The following is a 24,962-nucleotide window of genomic DNA, read 5'->3' on the forward strand; positions in this document are numbered from 1 at the left end:
CTTCCTCACACAGACAGGTAGAAATATTATTTTTATTTTTATTACTATCAGTAATGGAGGTAATGGAGGTACGACTTGAAATCTGACCCCTTGTGCCTCTATATATCTCCGGTGAGACGTCTTCTTCTACTCTCGCCTCTCTCCTACTGCTTTGTGTTTTGGACCCACGCTTTTTACTTTTACTCGTAGCATCAGGCCCTAACACGACCACTTTCTCCTGTGCAACCGGCGAGCTAGCAGCAGATACTGTCAGTGTTTATTTGCTCAGCTGATTTCCTCTAGGCTCTCCCATCCACTCCCTACCTTCCCCGGTATTCATGGATTCCACCTCCGCCTTGCTTGGGACGCCTCCACCCGCGGAGGACCCGCAAGCACCTGTTCTACCGCTGCCCCGAGCGCCCCGGAGGAGGCTCAGAATCTTGCGTCCTCTGCGGAGCTCTAGTGCGGCCGAACCCCACCGCAGTAGACCAGTGCAGGGAGGGCGGGGAGGGTGGGGAGGACTGCCACAACGAAGCACATAAGCGGCGGAAAAACCAACAAGACAGTGAAACTGGTCGGGACACCGACACGCCAAAAGTAAGGATTATTTGTTCAATTATCATTTGCGGCGAAAGCAGGAGGCCGTCACAAGAAGGTTCGCCGAGAGGCCGGTTTTAAGGTTGGGAGCAAATAGAATTGAAAACACCCCATCCGACAGTGTATTCCACGGCGCTTTGAATAGGATATAACGCTGCAATTCAGGCAACAAAGAGAAATCACAGCCCGAAATAGGTATAAAGACACTACCTGAAGAGGGTGAAGGGAAGAAACAGTCTGAATGTCAGCATTAGGTGTAAAAGCAATTGGCACGGCAAGATTATTCAACACAGACGGTGCACATTGAAAAAGGCACCTGCTTGATAGACACCAGTGAATAAAGTGTCAATTACAATACCAAGAAAGTCAATGATCTAAAAGACTATGATGTGAGTGACTCTAACCGCAACATTAAAAGGAGATACAGTCGTCCTGAAAATTAATAGAAGGACCTCATTCCCTATACTTGAAAAAGAAGTAAATAATCTTTGGTTTTAAACTTCGTCCGTCCTGAGGAAGGTGCCAAAATTGTAATCAACGCACCGAAACGCGTCGACAGTGGGACTTTTTAATGTATATGAATTGTATGTATTTTGTATTTAATTTGTGAGTATAAAAGTATATGATGTTTAAATTTGGAGTGACTCTGAGATAGATACCGTAAATCGGAATTGTTAGATAGCATATAAGTCTGTACCAGAGCACCCATTATAGTATTAATTTGAATGCATTTTTAACAATGATTTTATGAAATATAATGTTTTCCTACAATAATAAATTTTTGCAGAGTAACAAAAATGATATTCTAGTGTGGAGTTCTAGTATTTACCTAATATCTGTCTAATACCACAGTCACAAAGTAACGGGTATTCATTTAAATGTGTAGGCCTCATGGTCACTAACTGAAAGATTAATACACAGAAAGGAGCCTTTTTTTTGATAAGTAAGCCATAGTTGATGTCATTCTGTCCAGTATTTCTTTTGTGTAGCGCATCCCAAAACTCGTGATGGGGGCTAAAATGGAGAATTCATGTTTTGAGACAACCTCACTACAATGCTGAGTCCCATCACCCAACACTCCCTCCCAAAACCAATCTGTAAATATTTTCTAGGATTGATCCAAAACCTAACAATCACTGTCCGATCACTTCCCCAGATTTTTTCTCAGGACCACATGCATGATGTCACATGATGTCATAATTGAAATCAATTATATCACACATCGCACACCGCTGAAGCTCATCAGTGTCCTTGCTCCCCACAAGCCACTGGACCCAAGCTTTAGTCATGCCCTCTGGCCTCCCCTTCAGCACCTCTACAAAAGAAGTCCACTGAACATGGCCTTCTTGTTGTTCCCAGTAGGTTCTGGTTGCAGGGAGGGGTACAGAGTTCCATCCCCCAGAGCCTGCTGCACAGCCGGCTGGGAGGAGAAGGCCTGGACTTTGGACTCTTTACCCCAATACCCCTTTACCCCAATACCCCTATCCCAATACCCCTACCCCTATCCCTTAGGGTTAGGGTTAGGGGTATTGGAATTCTGTTTGAATGCCCTGGCTGCCACATGCAGGACAGCTCTCACCAGCTAGATGAATCAAGAATAAATAAGAAAGACTGACACAGCTGCTTAGTAACAATACTTTAATGACACTAATTGATATGCAATACTACAGGTCCACGGTTAACATAGACATGCCCTTGCCTTTCTTAAAGATTGAAAAAACCTTTACTTCGTCTTTCAGCAGTGACGTGTGAAAAAGACCACTCGTTGGAGCTTTGGTGATAACACCGATAATGTCTGTCGTGACATCATGTATGACGCCATGGGTAGTGCACTGAGGGAGTTATGGTTGTGCAGCTCATCATCACTGATGAATCTGAGTTGTTTTTAGGTTTCGGGTCGTAACATATCAACTGTGTTAACAGACATTCGTTTTTTATAACACATTATTTCACATTATTTCATAGTGTCAGTAAACAATCATAACATTCCTTTCACAGAGTTCTTTTCAAGGATTTTTAAAATGTTGTTCATGAATACACTTTGGGCCTGTATCCATGTGACTCTCATGTGTGGGGTGTGGCATTTGGGACATCCAAGCACAATATCCCCTGCCTCAGGCTCAACAGCCCCCCCCCCCCCCCCCCCTTCGCCAAGTCCATTGGGTTCTGGAGAACCCAGGGACAAGAAACTACAGACCATGGTTGTTGCTTGTCCGTCCAGCTGTGGTTGTGCCATTTGGGCACGCTCTGTACCATGCACCCTGTGCCCAAATGCCACAGGGCACAAGCATTGAATATGCCCAACTGACGCTGAAAACCAGTTATCATAGAGCCCGTGAGACACATTCTCTGCCCATGCCAACCATACTCTGTGGCAGGGCAGGATTTTCATTCATGCCGTGCACACTGGCTCCCGCTCCCAGGCTTTGTGTCTGCCTGGGCATAATTAGAGTGTGAAGTATTCATTTTTTGTTTGTCATGTTCAGACGAAGGCCCAGATTTTTTTTTTAAAGTCAAAACAGTAGTGTCAACACGATTATTGTTTTGAAGATCTCATGAATTGTACTCTTCAACAATGCTGTAAGTATAGATCTACTGTTGACAACCAAGCAATCAAGACATTTATCCTGAGACAGTAGCAAAGAGATAACATGCTTGTCAATAGGTTGCAAGAGTTGTGATGAGCGAGTGTGTGGCAGCTTTGTCGGACAGTATAATGTGTATGCAAGAATATTTTAACTTTCAGTTTATAGTGGTTTATTTATTTGTATTGCCTTTTTGTACTGGAAAAACACAAAAAATAAAAAATGTTACAAATAAATAAATGAATATGGTGTTCTGGTAATGTTCAAATCAGGAGAAGGACAGGTTTAATGACAACTCCAATAAGGTTTTTTATCTAATAACTATCCAACATCCCGAAAATGAATAATTTGTGGATATAACAATATCAGAAGCCTTTTCATGTGTAGATCAGACATCATAATGAATGGCAGCAATCGCGGGTGACACTATGACAGGTGATGGTCTAATTATGAAGAACATGTAGTTTCCTTGTACTCTAGTTAAACGAGCATGATGAGTTTAGCCCACAGCTGCCTCCAGATGTCAGAATACTGGGAGGGACAAGATCAAATTAAGCGGGATGGGTCTGAAACTGTGGTCTGCAGATCTTTCCCTGCTCGGTAAATTCAAAATCTAATTTTGTAATTTATGGAATGAACATCACAAATGTAAATATCATTAGCCAGTGCTACCATCTCAAAACCTATCAACAAACAGTAAAGGCAGCACTTTCTTGAGGGAAAAGCCTATTTAAAATAGAATGCTGCACCCTCAAACAAGGCTGTAGGGTTGGTTGGAGCCTGAGGCGAGTCTTGCTTGAGGGGCGCAGGCGCTTTTACCTATATAGCGAGTGACCTGGAGGCATATGGATCCTCCCTGGAATTATCCATCCAGTGACCCACAGATGGAGCCCTCACCTCCTCCACAATGCATATGTGTTGTATGCTATGTGAATGTGGCCAGGTTCCCATCTGTTGCATTGTCTGGAGGGTATAAGACCATTTGTGGGGTAAATATTGCCCAAAAAAGGACGCATTTCAAACTACGCCAATGATGCTTCCCCTATGGATTGCCCTTTCCGTGGGCTTGCTATTGATCCTGCAGCCTTGACTCAGAAACCTCATGAGATAGATTCAGGAATATGAGTCACTGACCTAGGAGGGCAACGCGTCTACTTTTCCCTGTGTTGTGTTGGGTGCACAGAATGTTGCGGCTAGGGGATTCGCTTTTAGGGTGGGTGTGTTTGTGCTGGGACACCTCCCAAATAAAGGACTTCTTGGCTTGGTAGTTGGGTCTGGGACACAAGTCGGGGCTGCTAGGTCTGTGTTGGCTCCTCTGCCAAGAATAAATGCCAAAGATTGTACTACTCAATGTGGACATATAAGAATATTAAGGGACAAAATATTGAAAGGAAAGTACATCTAGTAAAGTATAGATTTTCTATTCCCAACTCAACATCTATATACCTGGAATATATATGTACCAGGTGGGTACATATGTGTGGAGTTAGGCGTAGAAAATCTATACTTACTTACCTGTCCGTATTTTTTTCGATATTTTGTCCTCAGTATTTAGTGTCATCAGAATGTTTACTTTAATATCTAGTGTGCACACCAAGACGAAACAGAGACCTTTTATGTAAAACAGGAGAGAGAGAAATTGAGACCGAGATATTTATCGGATGGCTGAAATTCAAAATGTGAAACTATATAACTGAGAACCAATTCCCTCTTTCCTACTTGTCCAAATTTTGGGATCTGCGGCAAACATTTTATTCACAGAGCCTCATTTTTTTAATGATCACTTATGTGATTATTTTGATATACTTGAATTCAGGATACGCACTGTACAAACACCTGTTATGTCTGATTTAAAAGACTATACTGTCGCTCCTTCTTTCATAAAAATCTAGCCAATTTTTAGGTTTTACATGACTACTGGCTTGCCCCTTAGTTCACAAATGGCATTGTTGTCGGGAGCAAGCCATGGATGTTTCCAAGTTCATGTTAAAAAACTATCACTTTTTATAAATGTATGCCTGTGCAGTGGTCTAGAGAATAACAAAAAGAGAGAGGCTCACTTTACTTCCCTATCTAATATAACAAACAAATGAAAGGCAGCCTGCTACCAAAGTTGCAAATCTTGTGATGGCTCTCACTCTCATGAGTCGGGAAACCTTTAGGTTTTTAAAAGAACGCTCACCCACTAACACTAGTTAGTGGCATGCTTCATCATAGGGTTGCCACCCCAGATGCCTAGCGCATCTGGACGTGCTACAATGCCTGAAATACAGCAGAGGGGTTTTACAGGTATCAAAAGGAGAAAATTACCTCAAGGCTTCCCACCCCTCAAGGTAATATTTATGTATTTATCTATTTAATTGTATTTATTTAATGAGTTTTATATTAATAATGGGCACCTTAAGTAGGATTAAAAACATGGGGGGATGTGATAAGAGATAGTGATGATCTTTCACATCCTATGTCTACATGTTTCAGCCTTCTGAAAAGGGACCCACAGTGGCAGAAGGGCTTTCTTCTGGACCAAGATGTCCCTGTTAGTAATGAGTTGCTCCTAGTCAGTACCCACATACACACTAAGACAGGGGGCACGAGTATGATAGTTCATAACTTACGATCTTCCATATCACTCAGTGTGAATATCTGTAGGAAATAAAGTGACAGAGACATCATACAAGTTACGTGGTAGCACTTTGTAATGCTGAATCATTCAGGCATAGCAAGCTCAATGCACCTCTGCCATGCACTCAATTCCGAACAAGCTGGAAACATAAAAATCACAATGGGTATCTGTTGTGAATGGTCTGTTAACCCACCGCTTTGCCATACATGCGGTAAGCATTCATAATGTGCCTAAACTGAAACTTGTGCGTCTCCCTGAGCAGCGTTCACAGTTATCAGTGCTAATATTCAGGCAGTGCGATACATGCGTTCCATGCATCTCGGCATACAATGAGACTTATATGAACACAAGGAGTGAGTTAAATGCATTTCATCATGCTCTACCGTCTAGGAGCCCAGGGAGACACTTTCAGCAGAATGTGGGTGAGAATTCAAATTTTAAAAGGCCTTTTTCTTTTAACACTATTTAAAGGATTTTGTTTAACCTCTGCTTTTAGCCTTTGCCTCACCCACCCTCCCCCCAACTTAAAAAAATAGAATGTATACCCTTCTCCTTGACACTACCATGTGCAGAGGTGCACCATCATCTTTTGGTAAAGTATTTCAGTCCACATCCATTGTACTGCCCTTGTTTATATAAGAACCAGGTAGACCCATAAAAACTCTCATAACTTGTGAATAAAAAAGCGCTTTTTACCAAACTATTTCTGGTGAGAAAAAAATTATCTGAAACGACCTTCCCCGGTTCTAAGAACATCAACTGCTTTCAAGAAAGCCACATAGGAGACCTCACCTTTAACTGACTTGTGGATCAGTAAGTGACACTCCTGAGACCAATCACAAACTGCATATTTTTCTACCAAAACAACAGCAGGAGGTCTTCAAAACAATTTCCCCCTGCATTAAAGTACAGATGTTTAGAGGAGGAGATGTGGCTTAATAGCCAAACCTACCGACTTCGAAAGCGGGGAAATCAGCTTCGAGTCTCGGCGCTCATTCAACATCCTGTGATTCTGAGCAATTCATTGAAACTGCTATCTCCGTTCCTTAAAAATCTAACCTTGAGTGATATATTCAATGCTATGTAAAGCGCTCCAATGCCCTTGGACCAAGTTCGCGCTTCATAAAAAAAAATCCCGATTTAGTGACATCCATAGGAATTTAGGGCCATATGCATGAACCCATTTTCCCATAGACACAGAATGGGCAAAACCCTTTAATGCATCTGGCCTTATTCTCTTTTGTGGTGCATGATATGCTTTTTGGCAACTTTGTAAAGCTCTGGGATGACGATGACATGGTCCACGCTGTATAAATACTTAAATAAATAGAAACGGAAAGACACAAGTTAAGGATCACATCACTCAACGTCTTTATTTTACCTTTAGAATGTTCTCCTCTTTCCCCTAAATATGTAACTAGTTCCGACCCTATCTTTAGGCAGCTAACGCTTCCCGTTGTTATTCTAATCTGCATTTCTCTGTATCTTGTAACTGTTTGTCTCTGTTCCTGCTGAGCGGAGAAGCATCCGTTTCCACGCACCCCCGCCTCTCGCAGTTTCTCATACTTCTGCTGCAGTCTGACCTCGGACAGATGTGAGATTTGACATAAATTATGAATAAATCTGCTGAAGATTGTGCTGCGCTGTACGCGGCGGTGCCAGCCTCCCACCCCCTGCTCCCGCAGCGCAGTGTTTACAGAGCCCAGCCCTGCTCGTGAAGTTTATGAACATCCCCGAGCAGGAAACACCGCCCCCTGCCGGCCCGGGGGCCCCGGTGTCCACCCTGCGGGGCGAGGGGAGCGCACACTCTTCACAACAGCAGCAGCAGCACGGCGGGTGCTGCCTCCCGACGGCAAAGCAGTCCAAATAGGTAAGTACCAATGAGCCATGAAAGAACAATTGGATGTCTGCGCCCATGAGTGTGCGCCGCGAAAGCTGCTTCTGCGCGCTGCGAACTGGGGAGGGCTACTACTACTGAAAAGTTCTGCCGCGCGCCAGCTGCCTGTGACTGCTGCATTAAGAGAGGGCGCGCTCCTCTGTTCTAGTCAAAGCTCCGGGTACCATCCATGTGAGGTGGGTGACTGGTCCTTGGTTACTGGAGCGGTCAGTGTTGTTCTGCTCTTGTGTTTCTCAGACCTCGCGGGGTCTGCGTTCTTCGGTCCCTATGACATGGAGCGAACAGATTTGTTAGTGCGGTTTGGCAGTAAGTGACCCGATTGTAGTGCGAGTGGGCAAATCGTGTTGCAGTAATGCACATTCAGTTAAACGCCTGTTGAATTGTGGGAGTTGTAGTCTTCCTCACCGATCAGTCCCTCGAAAGGTCTAAACTACAGTGGTTTGGGAAGGGAAAACCTGGTCTGGACTCTGCTATCCCTGATGACACGGGGTCACCAAGTGACCTTCGCAACGGAGCACTTACAACCGGGGTGCGATTCTAACACCTTACAAAAGCCGTATTGTATGCACTGTAAGTCAAGGGAATAGGGACACCCCACATGACCTTTCATAGCATTGACAATAAGGTCACATCCATTTTCCTGCATCCTCTGATGGGAAGATGAGACAAGTAACACTGCCACCGCCTCACAGCCCCTCTCCTTTCAGACCTCCAGTAGCAGTGTAAAAGGTATAATACACAACTGCCAGGTTACCATGCGTGATGACCAGCTCCTGTCAATTTCTTTCATTTTAATTCGAAGCTTATAGTCGGGCACAAGCCCTAAAAAAAGTGCATGATGTCACGACACATGACATTGCATGGGACATCACAGGAAGTGACCTCACTGGAACTGACATCACAAGAAGTGACATCAGATATTAAGACCTCACACACATGTTTATCAGGTATTTCATGAGTACATTTAAGTGCATTATGAGATTTAACAAATTAGATTTGGCATTGGGGTTGTAGCAAAAAAGTGGCAAAATCTGGGCCTCAAACACATTTATTTTTTTAAACCCCACCACAAAGAAATTGTCAACAAGGAGAGGCATGGCAGTAGATCTGTTATGCTTAATTGGTTGTGAAGTCTACATTTTTATAATATTTGATTGGGGTAAGGCATCTGCTGTGAAGATGCCCAGTAAATCTCAGGGAATAGTAATAATGGTGAGATAACTCTGGTGGTTAATGCACTTGCTGGAGAGATCTGTGTTTTGTAAAGTACCAGATTTGAATCAAAGTAGTAGAGAAGGTAAATGTGTCTCCTGCAAAGCACATTATCTAACACGCAGATAACAGATTTTTATTTTATGTAGATAGTGAAGTGGGTTACTGCTTTTAACACAGAGATCCTTTTTGTTTCCTGCAGGTCATAAATCGCAATCCTTGTACTATAGCACAGTGAGCTATGACGGGCATGTGCCTCCTACACCTTCTTACCCTAACTGTCTCATGTAACTCGTTTTGTATATTGATTTACACACGTACATGATTTATTGTCAATGTATAATGTGCATGTTACGTAAAGAGCTCTGACACCCTGCATTGGGTTGTGTAGCGCTATAAAAGAAATAACATGGTGCTATTGAAATTATTTGTGTAAATACTGGGACAGATGAACACACCTAGCATTCTTACAGTGCATGCATCTCTTATACACAGGGACCGAACAAAGGCAAAAGATGCCTCTCTTAAGTACCTGTGAAGTGACAATTAGCAGTGTGCCTTTGTTTTCCCTGCTTGGTATTTACATTTAAGTGTGCGGTTCCAGGCCGCCTCCAGTCAGGATATTCAAACAAAAGGAGGCCTGATCGCTCCATAACTTTGTCCCAGCTGGAGGTGAACAAAAAAGCTCCCTCGCTGCCTGTACATTGCTGCTGGGAATCGAAAGCAGACAACGTACAGGCGCTGCTGATCGTGTTCCGGTGCCTGGAAATTACACCAGGAGAAGTTCAGCATATTTTTGTGGGGCCCAACGTCTTGGTGGGTGGGGGGCGGCGTCCACCCTCTGAAAATAGTGGGTGGATGCCGTGTACCTGCGTGTACCCCCGACTTGTGCCCTGCTTATAGTCCTGGTTTTATACTGGAATAAACAAGACTACATGTCCCAGAATTCAAAGAAAAAATCCTGGACTGGAGCATCTACTCTTGCATGGCTTGGGAAACATAGCACAGCTGATAATAAATATTAAGTCTGCAGAGTTCATTAGTTCCTCGTTCGCCCCATGTCCTTAGAGCACCATGTTGATTCCTAGACTATTTCACAACTTGTGTGTTCTGGGAGTCGTAGTCCTGTATTTCTTCCGTGTGCCAACTGATGACACACCTCAAATCAGTTATAGTAACAGAAGAGCCCAGGGCTTGAAACATGGTGTCTTGATGACAAGGCGCTAGGTGGTACCCATAGACACCCTAAAAACAGGGAGTGCAGACTCCAATGACACCCCATGCAGGTCTGACCGAAAGCGACATAACAGTGTGTTCATTGAGGTTTACAGGTGGCCGAGCAGTAAACAAACTTTTCATAAACGCCTGATATTATGGATTTTGTTGTGTAGCTAGCGCTCCTGAGCTTCACGGATACTTCACAGCACCTTTGGTGCTACTAGGAAGGGTGAGACGGAAAGCTAGAGGCTCGCCTTCTCCACGGGGGGGGGGTCCACATGTCTAGGAGAGCAGAGCAGGGTTCTTGAATCAAGTCCTTGATAATGTTCACATTATTTCAGTATACACCCGGGATCCGTACATTACAACAAGGAGCACGCACCCGGCTCCTATGCAGACTGGCCACCCCCATGTGGCTTCTCACAAGCACGAGCCTCGACGGCATGCATGGACATGGCGTCTCATTTTGCTCTTCTCCCTGGGGTGTCCCAGGGTCTGGTGGAAGGTAGGGGTGTCCCTCGTCAGCAGCCCTCAAGCAGGGGATAAAGCAGGGTCACTATTAGAGAATATCGTGGAAGGCTGCAAGGTCTTTCCAGGCCACCTTGACTCCATTTAAAGTTTTCTGAATGGACCAGGTTTGGATGGCAGACTTTTGACATCATTCAATTTTCAAATAAAGTGTCAGTAATGAACTGACAATTAACAGGAAAGGTCATACTATGCTACTAGCCTGATTATCAAGTCCCCAAGGCCCATTTTGCAGTTCCTGGACTTTGATTTAGCATGCAAATCAATAGATTTATCAAATGGGCATATTCCAATTAAAAGAGAGGTTCCTAGCGACCCTTGACCCTCCTGGTAGGTCGCTCCCCCTCCACGCAGCTCCGCCTGTGTGGCCCTGCTGCCGCTGCCGAGTACCCACTGGTAAGTGTGCTTTACCCCCGTTTTTGTGCCCCGTTTGTGACCTCTGAGCCACTGTTTTTCCCCCACTCTGTGTGCCCCGCTTTTGCTTCTGTGCCACTCGTTTTTTCCCCTCTGTTGTGCCCCGTTTTCTGACCTCTGTGCCACTGTTTTCCCCCTCTGTGTGCCCCGTTTTCACTTTCTGTGCCACTGTTTTTCCCCCTCTGTGTGCCCAGTTTTTGTTTTTGTGCCACTCGTTTTTCCCCTCTGTTGTGCCCCGTTTTTTACTTCTGTGCCACTGTTTTCCCCCTCTTTGCGCCCCATTCTGCTTCTGTCCCACTGTTTCCCCGCCCCCCTGCCCACTCGCTGTTCCCGCCTCCCAGCTGCTCCTCCCTCCCACCTCCCCATATATGCCGGACGCTGCGCGGCCACGCACAGCGGGAGCGCCTCTGGCACGCCAAAGGTGCGCCTAACGCAAGCCAGTCCCCGCCCGTCCGTGCCTGGACCGCGCCCAGCGCCAGAACCCCTGAACCCCGCGAACGCTGCAACACCAGACTCCGCTACGACGCCAGTACCCTCCACGCACTCAACGCCGGCCAAAACCACACCTGCTTCCAGGCCGCCCCGAAACGGACCCACAGACCCATCTCCTGTCGCACCTGCAGCTTTACCTGCGACAGAGCCACCAAACCTCCAAGGACTGGACCCAAGCACCTCCGCTGCACACTCCTCAACACCCGCTCCGCACGCAAACTTGCCGTCGAGCTCTGGGATCTGCTCGACACCTCCGCCACAGACGTAGCCTTCCTAACCGAGACCTGGTGGAACGACTCCTCGGTGCCTGACATCGCCATAGCCATCCCAGACGGCTACAAGATCACCCACAGGGATCGCACCAATGGAATCGGAGGAGGAATAGCCATCCTCCACAAGTCCACCCTCAAGGTCGCCACCCATGCAGATGACACTCTCAGCACCGCCGAACACCTGCACCTCTGGATCCACACCGACCCCAACACCACCCTCAGAGGAACACTCATCTACAGCCTCCCCGGACCCCGAGCTCAGTTCAGCGAATCCATCGCCGACCTCGCCAGCACCCACGCACTCACCTCCATGGACTACATCCTCCTCGGGGACCTGAACTTCCACCTCGAGAACAACGAGGACGCCAACTCCGCCACGCTGACCGACAACCTCGCCAACCTTGGCCTCAGACAACTCGTCACCAAACCCACCCACGCCGCCGGCCACACGCTGGACCCCATCTTCTCCACAAGCACCCACGTCGCCTTTGACCACACCACCAAACTCCACTGGACCGACCACAGCTGCATCCGTTTCACCTTCAAGAAACCAACCTGCACCCAACAGCTGCCTCGCCGCTGCTGGAGCAAAGTCACCGACGACCAGCTGATCACCACCCTCGCCCAGAACCCACCCACCGACCCCACCAACCCAGACGCCACAGCCCGCAACCTCAGACAGTGGATCGACGACTGCGCCAACACCCATGCCTCACTCAGGAAACCCTCCAACAGCCACGCCAGCAAGAGAGCCACCTGGTTCACCGACGAGCTCCAGACCTCCAAAAGCGCATACCGGAAACTGGAGAAGAAATGGCTCCACGAACGCACACTGGACAACCACGCAACCCACAAGGACGCCACCCGCAGACATCACCACCTCATCAGATTAGCCAAGAGATCCTCCTTCAAAGACCGCCTGGATAACAACGCACACGATAGCAAAGAGCTCTTCAGCATCATAAAAGAACTCTCCAGCCCCAGCGCCAACGCCAACGACATCCCGCCCTCACAAGAACTGTGCGACTCACTGGCCATCTTCTTCCACCGCAAGATCGCTGACATCCACGACAGCTTCAACACCTCGACCGCCCCGACTACGCCAGACTCCACCTCCCCTGCAAACACCACCAGCGCCAACTGCCTGACCTCCTGGTTCTACGTCAACGACGACGAGACACGCAAGGTCATAAACTCCATCCACTCAGGATCTCCGTCAGACCCGTGCCCACCCCACACCACGTATTCAACAAAGCAGACGCAGCCATCACACTCCAACTACGGAAGGTCATCAACATTTCCTTCAAAACAGCGACATTCCCAGACAGCTGGAAGCACGCCGAAAGCAACGCCCTCCTCTAGAAGGCCATGGCGGACCTCAACGACCTCAAGAACATCCGGCCCATCTCCCGGTCCCGGTGAAGGTCATTGAGAAAATCGTCAACACGCAATTGGCCCGCCACCTCGAAGACAACATCTTGGACCCGTCCCCGTCCGGATTCAGATGAAACCACAGCACCGAGACAGCCCTCATCGCCGCCACAGATGACATCAGGCGCCAACTAGACAACAGCGAAACATCAGCCCTCATCCTTCTGGACCTGTCAGCTGCTTTCGACACGGTCTGCCATCGCACTCTAAAGACACGCCTCCAAGAAGCCGGAATCCAAGAGAAGGCCCTTGACTGGACCACGTCCTTCCTCTCCGGCAGAACCCAGAGCGTCCGCCTCCCACCCTTCCGATCCGAAGCCACCAACATCATCTGCGGCGTCCCCCAGGGCTCATCCCTCAGCCCGATGCTGTTCAACGTCTACATGGCCCCCCTCGCACAAGTGGCCCGCCACCACGACCTCAACATCATCTCCTACGCCGACGACACCCAGCTCATCCTCTCCCTCACCAAGGACCCACACACCGCCAAAACAAACCTCCATAAGGGAATGAAGGCCGTCGCCGACAGGATGAGGAGCAGCAGTCTGAAACTGAACTCTGACAAGATGGAGGTCCTCATCATCGGACCCACCCCCTCAGCCTGGGACGACTCCTGGTGGCCGACCACACTGGGAACAGCACCGACACCCACCGACCATGCACGCAACCTAGGATTCATCCTCGACTCTTACCTCTCCATGTCTAAGCAGGTCAACACCGTCTCCTCTTCCTGCTACAACACGCTCCGCAGGATCTACAAGTGGATCCCAACCTAAACAAGAAGAACGGTGACACCGGCCCTCGTCAGCAGCAGACTGGACTACGGCAACGCACTCTACGCAGGAATCCCAGCCAAACACCTACGACGACTACAACGCATTCAAAACGCCTCCGCTCAACTGATCGTCAAGTCCCCCGCCGCAGCCACATCACCCCCTACCTGAGAGACCTACACTGGCTCCCCGTCGACAAGAGGATCACCTTCAAGCTCCTCACCCACGCACACAAAGCACTCAACAACGCCGGACCAGCCTACCTGAACAGCAGACTCCGCTTCTACATCCCCACCGTCAGCTCCGCTCCGCCAACCTCGCCCTCGCAGCTGTCTCCCGCATCCAATGAACGACCTCCGGCGGCAGATCCTTCTCCTACCTCGCAGCTAAGACCTGGAACACCCTCCCTACCCACCTCCGGCAGACCCAAGACCTACTCACCTTCAGAAGACTCCTCAAGACTTGGCTCTTCGAGCAGTAGTGGCACCCCCCTCCCCTCAGCGCCTTGAGACCCTCACGGGTGAGTAGCGCGCTTTACAAGTACTCTGATTGATTGATTACTACACATCTGTGCAGTCATGTTAAATGAACAGTGATATATAATCATTATGAATTTGAATCAATACTGAAAAGTTCATTTAAGATAAATAATGTAACAAGAATGAAATATTTGTAATGACAGAGCCTTCGTTCATTCTTGATTAGAGTAAGTTAGCTATAGCTAGTCCTAAAAGGTTTTTAGTGTCAGATAGGCAATGGGCACTCTGCCATAAGTCGACACATATGCAATGTAGCATGCTGTGTGTGGGTGGTGCAACTGGGTGAGTGGAAAAACCCTTGGAACCACTCAAAGGTTAGTCAACCAAGCTCACTAACCAACTGACAAAAGAGGAATACCCTATGCACACACATGAACATTCATTAGGTCGTATATGAGTAAATATACAATAGAAAAAGCAACAAAGCAACAGAAAATTCTGGGATCTCCTGTGTAGTAATGGTCCGATAGAATTCTTTTATTTTTCAAAAACAGCCAGCCGACACGTGTTTCATCGCTAATGCGAATCCTCAGGGCTATACGTGGCTGTATAAAGCATAGAGGTCGCTCCGCCTGTGATACTTCCAACCCGGCAGGGCCCGTAACCTTTGCTGTGATTGTCAAAGATGTGGATTCAGCACCCTATGTCGAGGAGTAGGCGTCCTCAATATGCAATATCAGAAAATGCAAAAAAACGTACTTCCGGGTCGCCGTGTTCCTCGTGTGGTCCACACGAGGAACACGGCGACCCGGGAGTACGCTGCTGCACAACCACCGTTCGCTTCGGAAGAAAGACTGAGAGTTATCCGCTCTGCAATTTATCTTCTACGCTGCTCCTGGGCTTACTACTCCGAATACTACAATTTTTGGGGAATTGCGAGGAACACACTTGTTGTCCTTGCTAACGTTTTTTTGCATTTTCTTATATTCTATATTGAGGACGCCTACTCCTCGACATAGGGTGCTAGATCCTGATCTACCGACCCCCTGGACCACGCACGCAATTCAGCGAGGACATCGCCGACTTCGTCAGCCCGCATGCCCTCCCCTCCGCTGACTACATCCTCCTGGGAGACCTCAACTTCCATCTTGAGAACAACAACGACCACAACACCAGCACCCTGCTCGACAACCTCGCCAACCTGGGACTCAAGCAACTGGTGTCCACCCCCACCCACCTCGCCGGACACACACTCGACGCCGTCTTCTCATCCAGCACAGACATCGACTTCAGCCACGCCACAGAGCTTCAATGGACGGACCACAGCTGCGTCCACTTCACCTTCAAGAGAACGACGACCCACCAACACCAGCAACACACCGCCCGCAGAAGCTGGAACAAGATCACAGCAGACCAGCTCGCCACCTCCCTGAGCCAACACCCTCCTGCCAGCTCAGCGAACCCCAGCCAGGCCGCCGATAACATCACGAAGTGGATCAGCAACTGCGCGGACGAACTCGCCCCGCTGAGGACCCCGCCTAGCAGACCCGGCAGCAAGAAGGCCCCATGGTTCACCGACGAACTCAAGAGCTCCAAGAAGAACTGCCGAGCCCTCGAGAAAGTCTGGAAAAGGGATCCGACACCGGACAACAGGACCTCCTTCAAACTTGCCACCCGGAAACACCACCAGCTGATCCGCGCCGCCAAGAGAACAGCATTCAAGGACCGGTTGGACAACAACGCACACAACAGCAAGGAACTCTTCAACATCGTGAAAGAGCTTTCCAACCCCAACGCAGGGAACAACGACATCACCCCATCGCAAGACCTCTGCAACTCCCTCGCCTCCTACTTCCACAACAAGATCACAGACATACACAGCAGTTTCAACAACCAACCAACGTACACCACGACCGACCAGCCACCCCTCCCCACCACCACCCTCCACGCCTGGACCCCGATCAGCACAGATGACACCATCCGCACGATGAACTCAATCCACTCCGGATCACCAACCGACCCCTGCCCTCACCACATCTTCAACAAGGCCGACGCTGTCATCGCACCCCACCTGCGAGACATCATCAACACATCCTTCGACACCGCCATCTTCCCCGAGAGCTGGAAACACGCCGAACTCAGCGCTCTACTCAAGAAACCAACAGCGGACCCCACCGACCTCAAGAATTACCGCCCCATCTCGCTTCTCCCGTTTCCAGCCAAAGTCATCGAGAAGACCGTCAACAAGCAGATGGCCGCCTTCCTCGAGACGAACGGATCCCTCGACCCCTCACAGTCCGGCTTCCGAGCCAAACACAGCACCGAGACCGCCCTCATCGCCGCCACCGATGACATCCGAGCCCTGATGGACAATGGAGAAACAGCGGCCCTCATCCTCCTAGACCTCTCCGCGGCATTTGACACGGTCTGCCACCGCACCCTAATACGGCGCCTCAGCAACATCGGAATACAGGACAAGGCGCTGGAATGGATCATCTCCTTCCTCGACGGAAGAACACAGCGAGTCCGCCTACCACCGTACAAGTCAGAGGCCTCCGAAGTCATCTGCGGCGTCCCCCAAGGATCATCCCTGAGCCCCACCCTCTTCAACGTCTACATGAGCCCCCTCGCGGCCATCGTACGCAAACACCACCTCAGCATCATCTCCTACGCCGACGACACCCAGCTGATCCTCTCCCTGACCAACAACCCCGCCGCCGCCAGAGCCAACCTACACGAAGGGATGAAAGAGGTAGCCGAGTGGATGACGACCAGCCGCCTGAAACTGAACTCGGACAAGACGGAGGTCCTCATCCTGGGCTCCTCTCCCTCCGCCTGGGACGACTCCTGGTGGCCTCCCGCCCTGGGCACCGCACCCAAACCGACAGACCATGCACGAAACCTGGGCTTCATCCTGGACTCCTCCCTCTACATGACCAGGCAAGTCAGCAGCGTCTCCTCGGCGTGCTTCAACATCCTACGCATGCTACGGAAGATCTTCTGGTGGATCCCCACAGAGACCAGGAAGACCGTCACCCAGGCCCTCGTCACCAGCCGACTGGACTACGGCAACGCCCTCTACGCCGGGACCACCGCCAAGCTCCAGAAGAGACTCCAGCGGATCCAAAACGCCTCAGCCAGACTCATCCTCGACATCCCACGATCCAGCCACATCTCCGGACATCTGAGAGACCTTCACTGGCTCCCCATCAACAAGAGAATCACCTTCCGCCTCCTCACCCACGCACACAAAGCCCTACACGACCAAGGCCCGAGCTACCTCAACAGCCGAGTCAACTTCTACGTTCCCAAACGCCACCTCCGATCAGCCAACCACGCCCTCGCCGCCGTCCCCCGCATCCGAAGAGCGACTACAGGAGGAAGGTCCTTCTCCTACCTGGCCGCCAAGACCTGGAACTCCCTCCCGTCCGACCTGCGCCTGACCCAAGACCACCTCTCCTTCAGGAAGACGCTGAAGACCTGGCTGTTCGAGCAGTAGCGGCACCCCCCCCCCCCCCCCCCCCTCCCCCCAGCGCCTTGAGACCCTACGGGTATGTAGCGCGCTTTATAAGTATCACTGATTGATTGATTGATTGAGTAAGTTAGTTGAGCAGGCATTGAGGTTAGGTGGAGTAAGATAGTTGAGCAGGCAATGAGGTTAGGTGGAGTAAGTTAGTTGAGCAAGCATTGAGGTTAGTTGGAGTAAGTTAAGTGAGCAGGCATTGATGTCAAATAGAGTATTTTAACAAAGCAGCTGGTGATTAAAGAAAACAGTCTAGCCACTACTCAAGACCTCACTGGGTTCCCCCCAAAACACTACCCCCACCTTGCTGAGCCTCCTGCAGACCCAGCCTTACCTCCCACAGACCCAGCTGTACCTCCCATGGACCCAGCCGTACCTCCCGCAGACACCCAGCCGTACCTCCCGCAGACCCAGCCGTACCTCCCACGAACCCAGCAGTACCTCCCACGGACCCAGCAGTACCTCCCGCGGACCCAGCTGTACCTCCGGCGGACCCAGCTGTACCTCCCGCGGACACAGCTGTACCTCCCGTGGACCCAGTTGTACCTCCCGCGGACCCAGGCGTACCTCCTGCAGTGCAGATACCCCTCAAGATGGATCCAGAAAAAGCTTGTCTTTTCTACAGTTCTTTCTGCCATTTTATTACTCTCTTTGATCCCACAAATGACTAAAGGCCCGATTTACAAAGAGCCTCTGCACTCGTGGCGGAGTCTCCGCACTCATCGCGGAATCTTTGCACTTGTGGGGGAGCCTCTGCACTCGTAGCAGAGCATCCACACTCTCAGCGGTGTCACCACACCTGGAAGAAGCCTCTGCACTCACTCAAGAGTCTCTGCACTCGCTGCAGAGTCTCTGCACTCGTGGCAGAATCTCTGCACTCGTGGCAGAATCTCTGCACTCGTTGTGAAATCTCCGCACTCCAACTCTCATCGCAGACATTCCGCCACAACTGCAGAGCCTCCACCACGACTACGCAGACTCTTTGTGACTCGGGCCCTTTATCACCAATGGCTGCATATGGCAGACCTCCTACAGAAGGAACATGTGGGTAGTTCTCCAGTGAAAAGAGATTTAAGTGGCAAGTACTGTGCCGGCACAGTCATGTGGCACCCCATCCCCCACCCTTCTAATGTCATGCTTGGATCCTACCGTCATTAAATTGTCGCAGAATTTGAGGCTAATGTTCCTCTAGCAAGAACAGAAGAGCTCCCAGTGGCCCGCCGGGCACGGAAGAGGCTAATATTTCACCCACAGGGTGTACTGAGTCCTGGGTGGAATGCTTGACAGAGAAGGTAGTGTGATGAGGGAGTGAAGTGTTCTTGCTGCTCTGTTCAGAATACTCTATACTCCGCCACATCCGGACAGACATTTAAAGCATTGGAGTATTTGTTGTTTAAGGCACTGGGGTACTTGTTGACCAAAGCTGGTCCAGGAGCTCTCTGGGCCATATCCGTTCATGTGACCAGCCACCCAGCAACTAAATAGAATGGCGTGGATAAAGGGGGCAATTTTGATTGGTGGCACAGTAGCCAATCTTATAGGCCACACTTCAGGCAGTCACGAGTACTGTGCCTATGAATGGTCTTACCCGGGTATAGGTGCCCTAGGATGCTTCTCACTCTCTTACTTCACACTGGAGTCCCTAATACCTCATAACCCCTTCCCTGTTAAGTGGTGTTGCTCATTGCTTGTATCTTTCCTTGCAGGCACCCACTATTGGTAGAACTAGGTAATAAACAAATGTATGCAACCTAAAACTACCCATTTCCCCTCCCTGAAAAGGGTGTTTTTCAGTAAGAGGTAAACAACACTGTTTACAGCTTCTTTTCGGAAGCATCTCTATCCAGGAACCTCCAAGTCTGGGGTACTCACGCCAAGACAAGCTGATGTGATAATTTCACAGAAAGCATCCATTTTAGTAAGAATGGCAAGCACTAGTGGAGACACACAAAAGAAGGTAAAGCACATTGGAACAAAAACAGGACTGTATGTCAGGACCGAGCACCACAGGGATAAAGCCCTGCGGTGTTGGCCTTTCCAACTGATTGATGTTACATTTTGGGAAGCCTGGTGCTAGCCCTATCTGTCGGTTTCACTTGATGCTTTCAGCGCATTTGGAACAGATATTGGGATGAGCAACAGTGTTGCATCCTATGTGGAGAAGTTCAAGTGAAAAAGGGGCGCATAGGGAAAAGAATAGAAAGGATCCTGTGCACAGGAACACGGGGAGAACATACATGATAAAAAGGATGTCTGGTGGAAGTACACGGGAAGGGTTGTAGAAAGTGCAATAAAACAAAGCTGAGCAAGAGCAGGCCAAAGTAAGGAAAGATTGGGCAAGGAATGTGAAAAAAGAAGAGATGCCAGACTGGAGGCACCCAGAGTAGTTCATGCACACAGGATATCGTTCCTTAGCCATATGGGTGCACGCCCCCCGGCGGGCCTGTCCCTTTTGCCTTTACTTATAAATAGTAACTCCATCAAGACCTCAATATCTTTATCCCATAAATCATGCAGAACAAATATGATATATCAGTGACTAGTTCTTTGCAAGATGTATTGTTACTCCTTCTTTAAGATGTACATAGAGCGGCCCCTAGCTCCACCCACAGGAGTATTACTCCTCACCTCATGCTACTGGATGTTTGGCTAATCATTCTTCTGGTGGTCTGTCCAGAGGGGCTGCGTGGTGTTGCTGAAGCGGATGTTGTTCCCACCTGCGAATATGGGGCTGAGGGTGTGACCTGCCTTGTGGGTGGGGGTGTTGATGAGCTGTTTCAGTCCGATGTTGGCGAGGTTGTCCAGGAGGGCGGTGTAGTTGGGGTCGTTAAGGTGTCGAGGTGGAAGTTCAGGTCTCCGGAGAGTATGCAGTCCATGGAGGCGATGAGGTCAGCAATTTAGTGGTGAACGAAGCACGAGGTCTGGGGGGTCTGTAGGCGAGGGTGCCGCAAAGAGTGGTTCTAGGGCTGGTCTGGATCTGGAAGTGAAGCTGTACAGTGGTGGTGGAGGAGTCGCTCGTGGTGGATGTGGAGAGTCGGAGGGAACTCTTGTGTGTGATGGGGAGTGCTCATCCTGGGTGGTTGGGGCGGTCCTTTCTCTGGATCTAGTTGCTGTCGTGAATGGTGGTGGCGATGTCGGGGTGGAGGAGGCTCTGATGGCCCTTACTCTGTCGGGCCATTGGAGGGGTATGTAGGCGGCAGCGCCGGCTACATACTGAAGTCCTGCCTGTCTCTAAATCAGGTGATTGGACCTTTAGTTTGGCAAAGAGAGTACTCCGCCCCCTTTGTGACAGAACACCCCCTCCACCAAACTGTAAATCGGTCCCTCCATTTGTTAACTTGTGCTGCGAACACAAAGAAATGATGTCATTTCATGATTGCACAACATACTATTAAAAAATTGAGTAAACTCACAAACGCATTGTGTGCCAGTGGGGTAACATAAGCCCCTGCGATGCGGGTGGGAGGGCGAGTTCCAGGGGACCCCCTCAGCAAAAGTGATAGGGGGTGGGCCAGGAAGTGGGTGATACTCTGCACGGGGGCCCTTAGGTTTTGTTATGCCACTGTTACGCCTCATTCACAGAGACAGGCTTCTCACCCTCAAGGCCTTTCATAAACAAAATAATATGCACCTCATTTATAGCCAGTTAAAAAGTATTCACTGGCCTTGTAAGCTGTTGTCCTAGAGCCTGTTCAGCCCAAAGAACAAACGCTGATTTATGACTGAGAATACCGTCCGATTAACTGAACCTTTCTGCAGCTTCAAGTGTGTTTACACCTCCTTACCAAGGCCACTGCCTTGACAAGAGCTGCATGAGGGTGAAGGAGGCCCTTTCTGTGCTCTGCAAGCATCACACCAGGAGCTGCCAGGGTTAAGATACGTTTTCAAGGACAAAGAATGAGGGTGGTGAAGTCAGGCAGATACACAGTTTCAGAATGTAAACAGCTTGCATGGCCTCACCCTCTCTGCTGCCTTTGTGAGGTTCTGGCTCCCAGCCACAACCCTCAAAAGTCTGCACTGGACAGTGCTCGCTTGCTTTTCTTTCTGTTAAGTTTGAAAATGACATCATCCTCCTTTTGTATTTGTATTTGTATTTGTAGGGGTATTTGTAAAGCGCGGCGGTCGCTCCGGAAGGAGCATCATGGCGCTAAGAATCCTTGATTACCGGTCTGGGGGCGGAGAGGAAATTAGATGGCTGCTTTAGCGAGATCATCGGGGAGGCTGAAGATCCACGTCTTAAGAACCTTTCTGAATGGTTTTTCTTGCGTTAATTGCCTGAGGTGTTTGGGCAGATTGTTCCATGCTTTGGTGGCCAAGTAGCTTAAGGTTTTGGCTCCCTTCGTCTTCAGATTATACTTTGCAGGCAGGATGAGGTTGTCCTGGGACGAACGGAGAGATCGCCTGGGGGTGTAGTGGGGAAAACGTTTGTGGAGGTATTTTGGACCGGATTTATTAAAAGCTCTGAAGGCGATGATTAGAATTTTGAATAAAATTCTCTTGTGGAGAGGTAGCCAGTGTAGGGATCGAAGGGCTGCGGAGATGGAGGCTCTACGGGGCAGTTTGAGTACGAGTCGAGCAGCTGTATTAAGCACGCTCTGGAGTTTCGCAAGAGTGCTCTTTTTTGCTCCTGCCAGTAAGCCGTTGCAGTAGTCTAGTCGTGAAATTATGAGGGCTACTGCTACACTCTTTCTGGCGTCGAGAGGGAGGAAGTTGAAGAACTTTTTTAAGGATCTTATTGTCCCGAAACATTTGCCGGCTACCGTCTTAGCATGTTGGTCAAAGGAGAGATCTGAGTCGAAAATGACGCCTAGATTCCTGGCCGTAGTTACAGTTTGGGGGGGGGGGCGATTGAGTCGTCTGGCCACCAGAGGGCTGGGCTGAAGGAGGTGTTCTTTCCAATTGGGATAATCTCCGTTTTATTAGAATTACATTTTAAATGATTTATGTTCATCCAATGGAAGACCTCCGTTAAGCAGTTCTTGAGGTTGAGTTCGGCGCTGGTGGAGCTACCATCCAGGGGCACGATGAGCTGAGTGTCATCGGCGTAGGAGGTAACAGGTATTCCAAAGGATTCAATCAGGGATAGGAGAGGAATGAGATAGATGTTGAAAAGGAGGGGACTTAGGATAGAACCCTGTGGGACGCCTGAGGAAATCGTTTTTTCTTTTGAATGGAAAGGGCCCAGAGCGACAGTCTGTGATCGGTCTGTAAGGAATGATTTTAACCAGGATAGAGCGTAGTCTGAAATCCCTATGTTCATCAGTCTACTGATGAGGATGGAATGGGAAATGGTGTCAAACGCCGCGGTCAGGTCAAGAAGGATGAGAATTGAATTTTTACGCTGATCTTGAAGCAGTTTGATCGTGTCTGATAGTTCTATCAGCGCTGTTTCCGTCGAATGTTTGGGACGGAAACCCGACTGCTGCGGGTGGAGTATGTTATTTGTTTCCAGGTATTGTCTAAGTTCTTTATAGACCAGTTGTTCGGTTATTTTACCTAGGGCAGGGAGTAGTGAGATCGGGCGCAGATTGGTCAAGTCAGATGGTGATTTATTGGCCTTTTTCATGAGAGGCTTGACAATTCCTTTCTTCCACCGGGGGGGGGACTATTCCTGTGTTAAGCGACGAATTGACTATGTTGTTAATTATTGGGTTGATCACGTCGATGGTTTGGTGTAGAATTTTGGGGGGACAGGGGTCGGAGGGGGAGCCTGATTTGCAGGCCAGGATGACTTCTCTAGTTTGTGCCAGAGTTACAGGGGAGAAACTGCTCAAGCTTCCGGAAAAGGAGTCCGAGGGAGGGGGGAGTGAGGAGGTACAAAAAGGGGGGAAATTGCTTTGGATGGAAACAATTTTCTCTTCAAAATAGTCGGAGATTTTATCGCAGAGGTCCTGTGATGGGGGTATTTCAGGTTGCAGTGCTTTGGGCTGGGTGAATGACTTTACAATAGAAAACAAGGTCTTTTGTTTTTGATGGGATTCTTTAATGGCGTTCACATAATAGGACTTCTTGGCAGATTTGATACTCGAAAGATAGGCTTTTCTTGTTTGAGTATATAGGAGACGATCGTCAATGTCATAGGACTTACGCCATTTTCGCTCTGCTTTCCTACATAGTAGGTGAGAGGTGGCAAGGTCGGGGGTAAACCAGGGGGCATTGATTTTGGATTTTTTATGAGAGTTGCCTTGACGTTTGGGGGGGTTTCTGGTTTTCATTTCGTGTGTGAGCCAATTGTAAAAGAGGTCGGCGTCGATTTCTATATTTCCGGACAGGGTCGGGGTGTGGGATTGATCCATAGGTTTAAGAGTCAGGCTTTCTTGGACTTTTTTCCAATTGGTAGGGTTGGAGAGGCGAGAGTTAGTGTTATTGCGAGAGGGGGAACATACGCTATGGATGTGGAACAAAATCAAGCTGTGGTCAGTCCAGACTTGAGGGAGCGGGGGTAGGGTGATGAGGGAAGAGAGATTGGTGCATACAGCATCAAGGGTGTGCCCATGCAGGTGGGTAGGCTGGGAGACTAGTTGTTGGAGATTGAACATTTCGAGTGTTTGGAGGAAATTGGTGGCTTGGGGATCCGATTTGGAGTCGAGATGTAGGTTGAAATCCCCGAGTAGGGTGAAGTGGGGGTATCGGAGAAGAAAGTGGCCCAGGGAGTCGCACAGTGAATCAAGAAAATCAGTGGCATTACCGGGCGGGCGGTAAATGAGGCCACCAGAGAAGGAGGTTTGCTCGTTCAATTTGATTGAGAAACCTAGGCCTTCCGTGTTTTTTAGGGGCTCGAGGTTGAAGGAGTGGCATGGGAAGGTGTTCCTAAGTATTATGGCGACACCTCCTCCTCTGCCTTTTGGTCTGTCCTGCCTAAAGAATGAGTAGCCTTGAGGTAGGGAGGCAGCAATATCAGGATTGCTATCTTCTGTTAACCAAGTTTCGGTTATCATT

The 24,962-nt window shown here is 49.2% G+C and overlaps 1 protein-coding gene across 1 annotated transcript in view; it reads left to right on the forward strand.

The window, feature by feature from the left end:
* Positions 1–7,485: 7,485 nt before the first annotated feature.
* The window catches only part of LOC147693600 (sialidase-3-like), a 126,419-nt gene continuing 108,942 nt past the window's right edge, over positions 7,486–24,962 (forward strand). The window contains exon 1 of the mRNA XM_086933818.1: positions 7,486–7,654. The gene's annotated coding sequence lies outside the window, so the exon portion shown is untranslated. The remainder of the gene's footprint in view (positions 7,655–24,962) is intronic.

This window comes from Lissotriton vulgaris, chromosome 8 (assembly GCF_964263255.1).
Source record: "Lissotriton vulgaris chromosome 8, aLisVul1.2, whole genome shotgun sequence".
NCBI classification, from domain to species: domain Eukaryota; kingdom Metazoa; phylum Chordata; class Amphibia; order Caudata; family Salamandridae; genus Lissotriton; species Lissotriton vulgaris.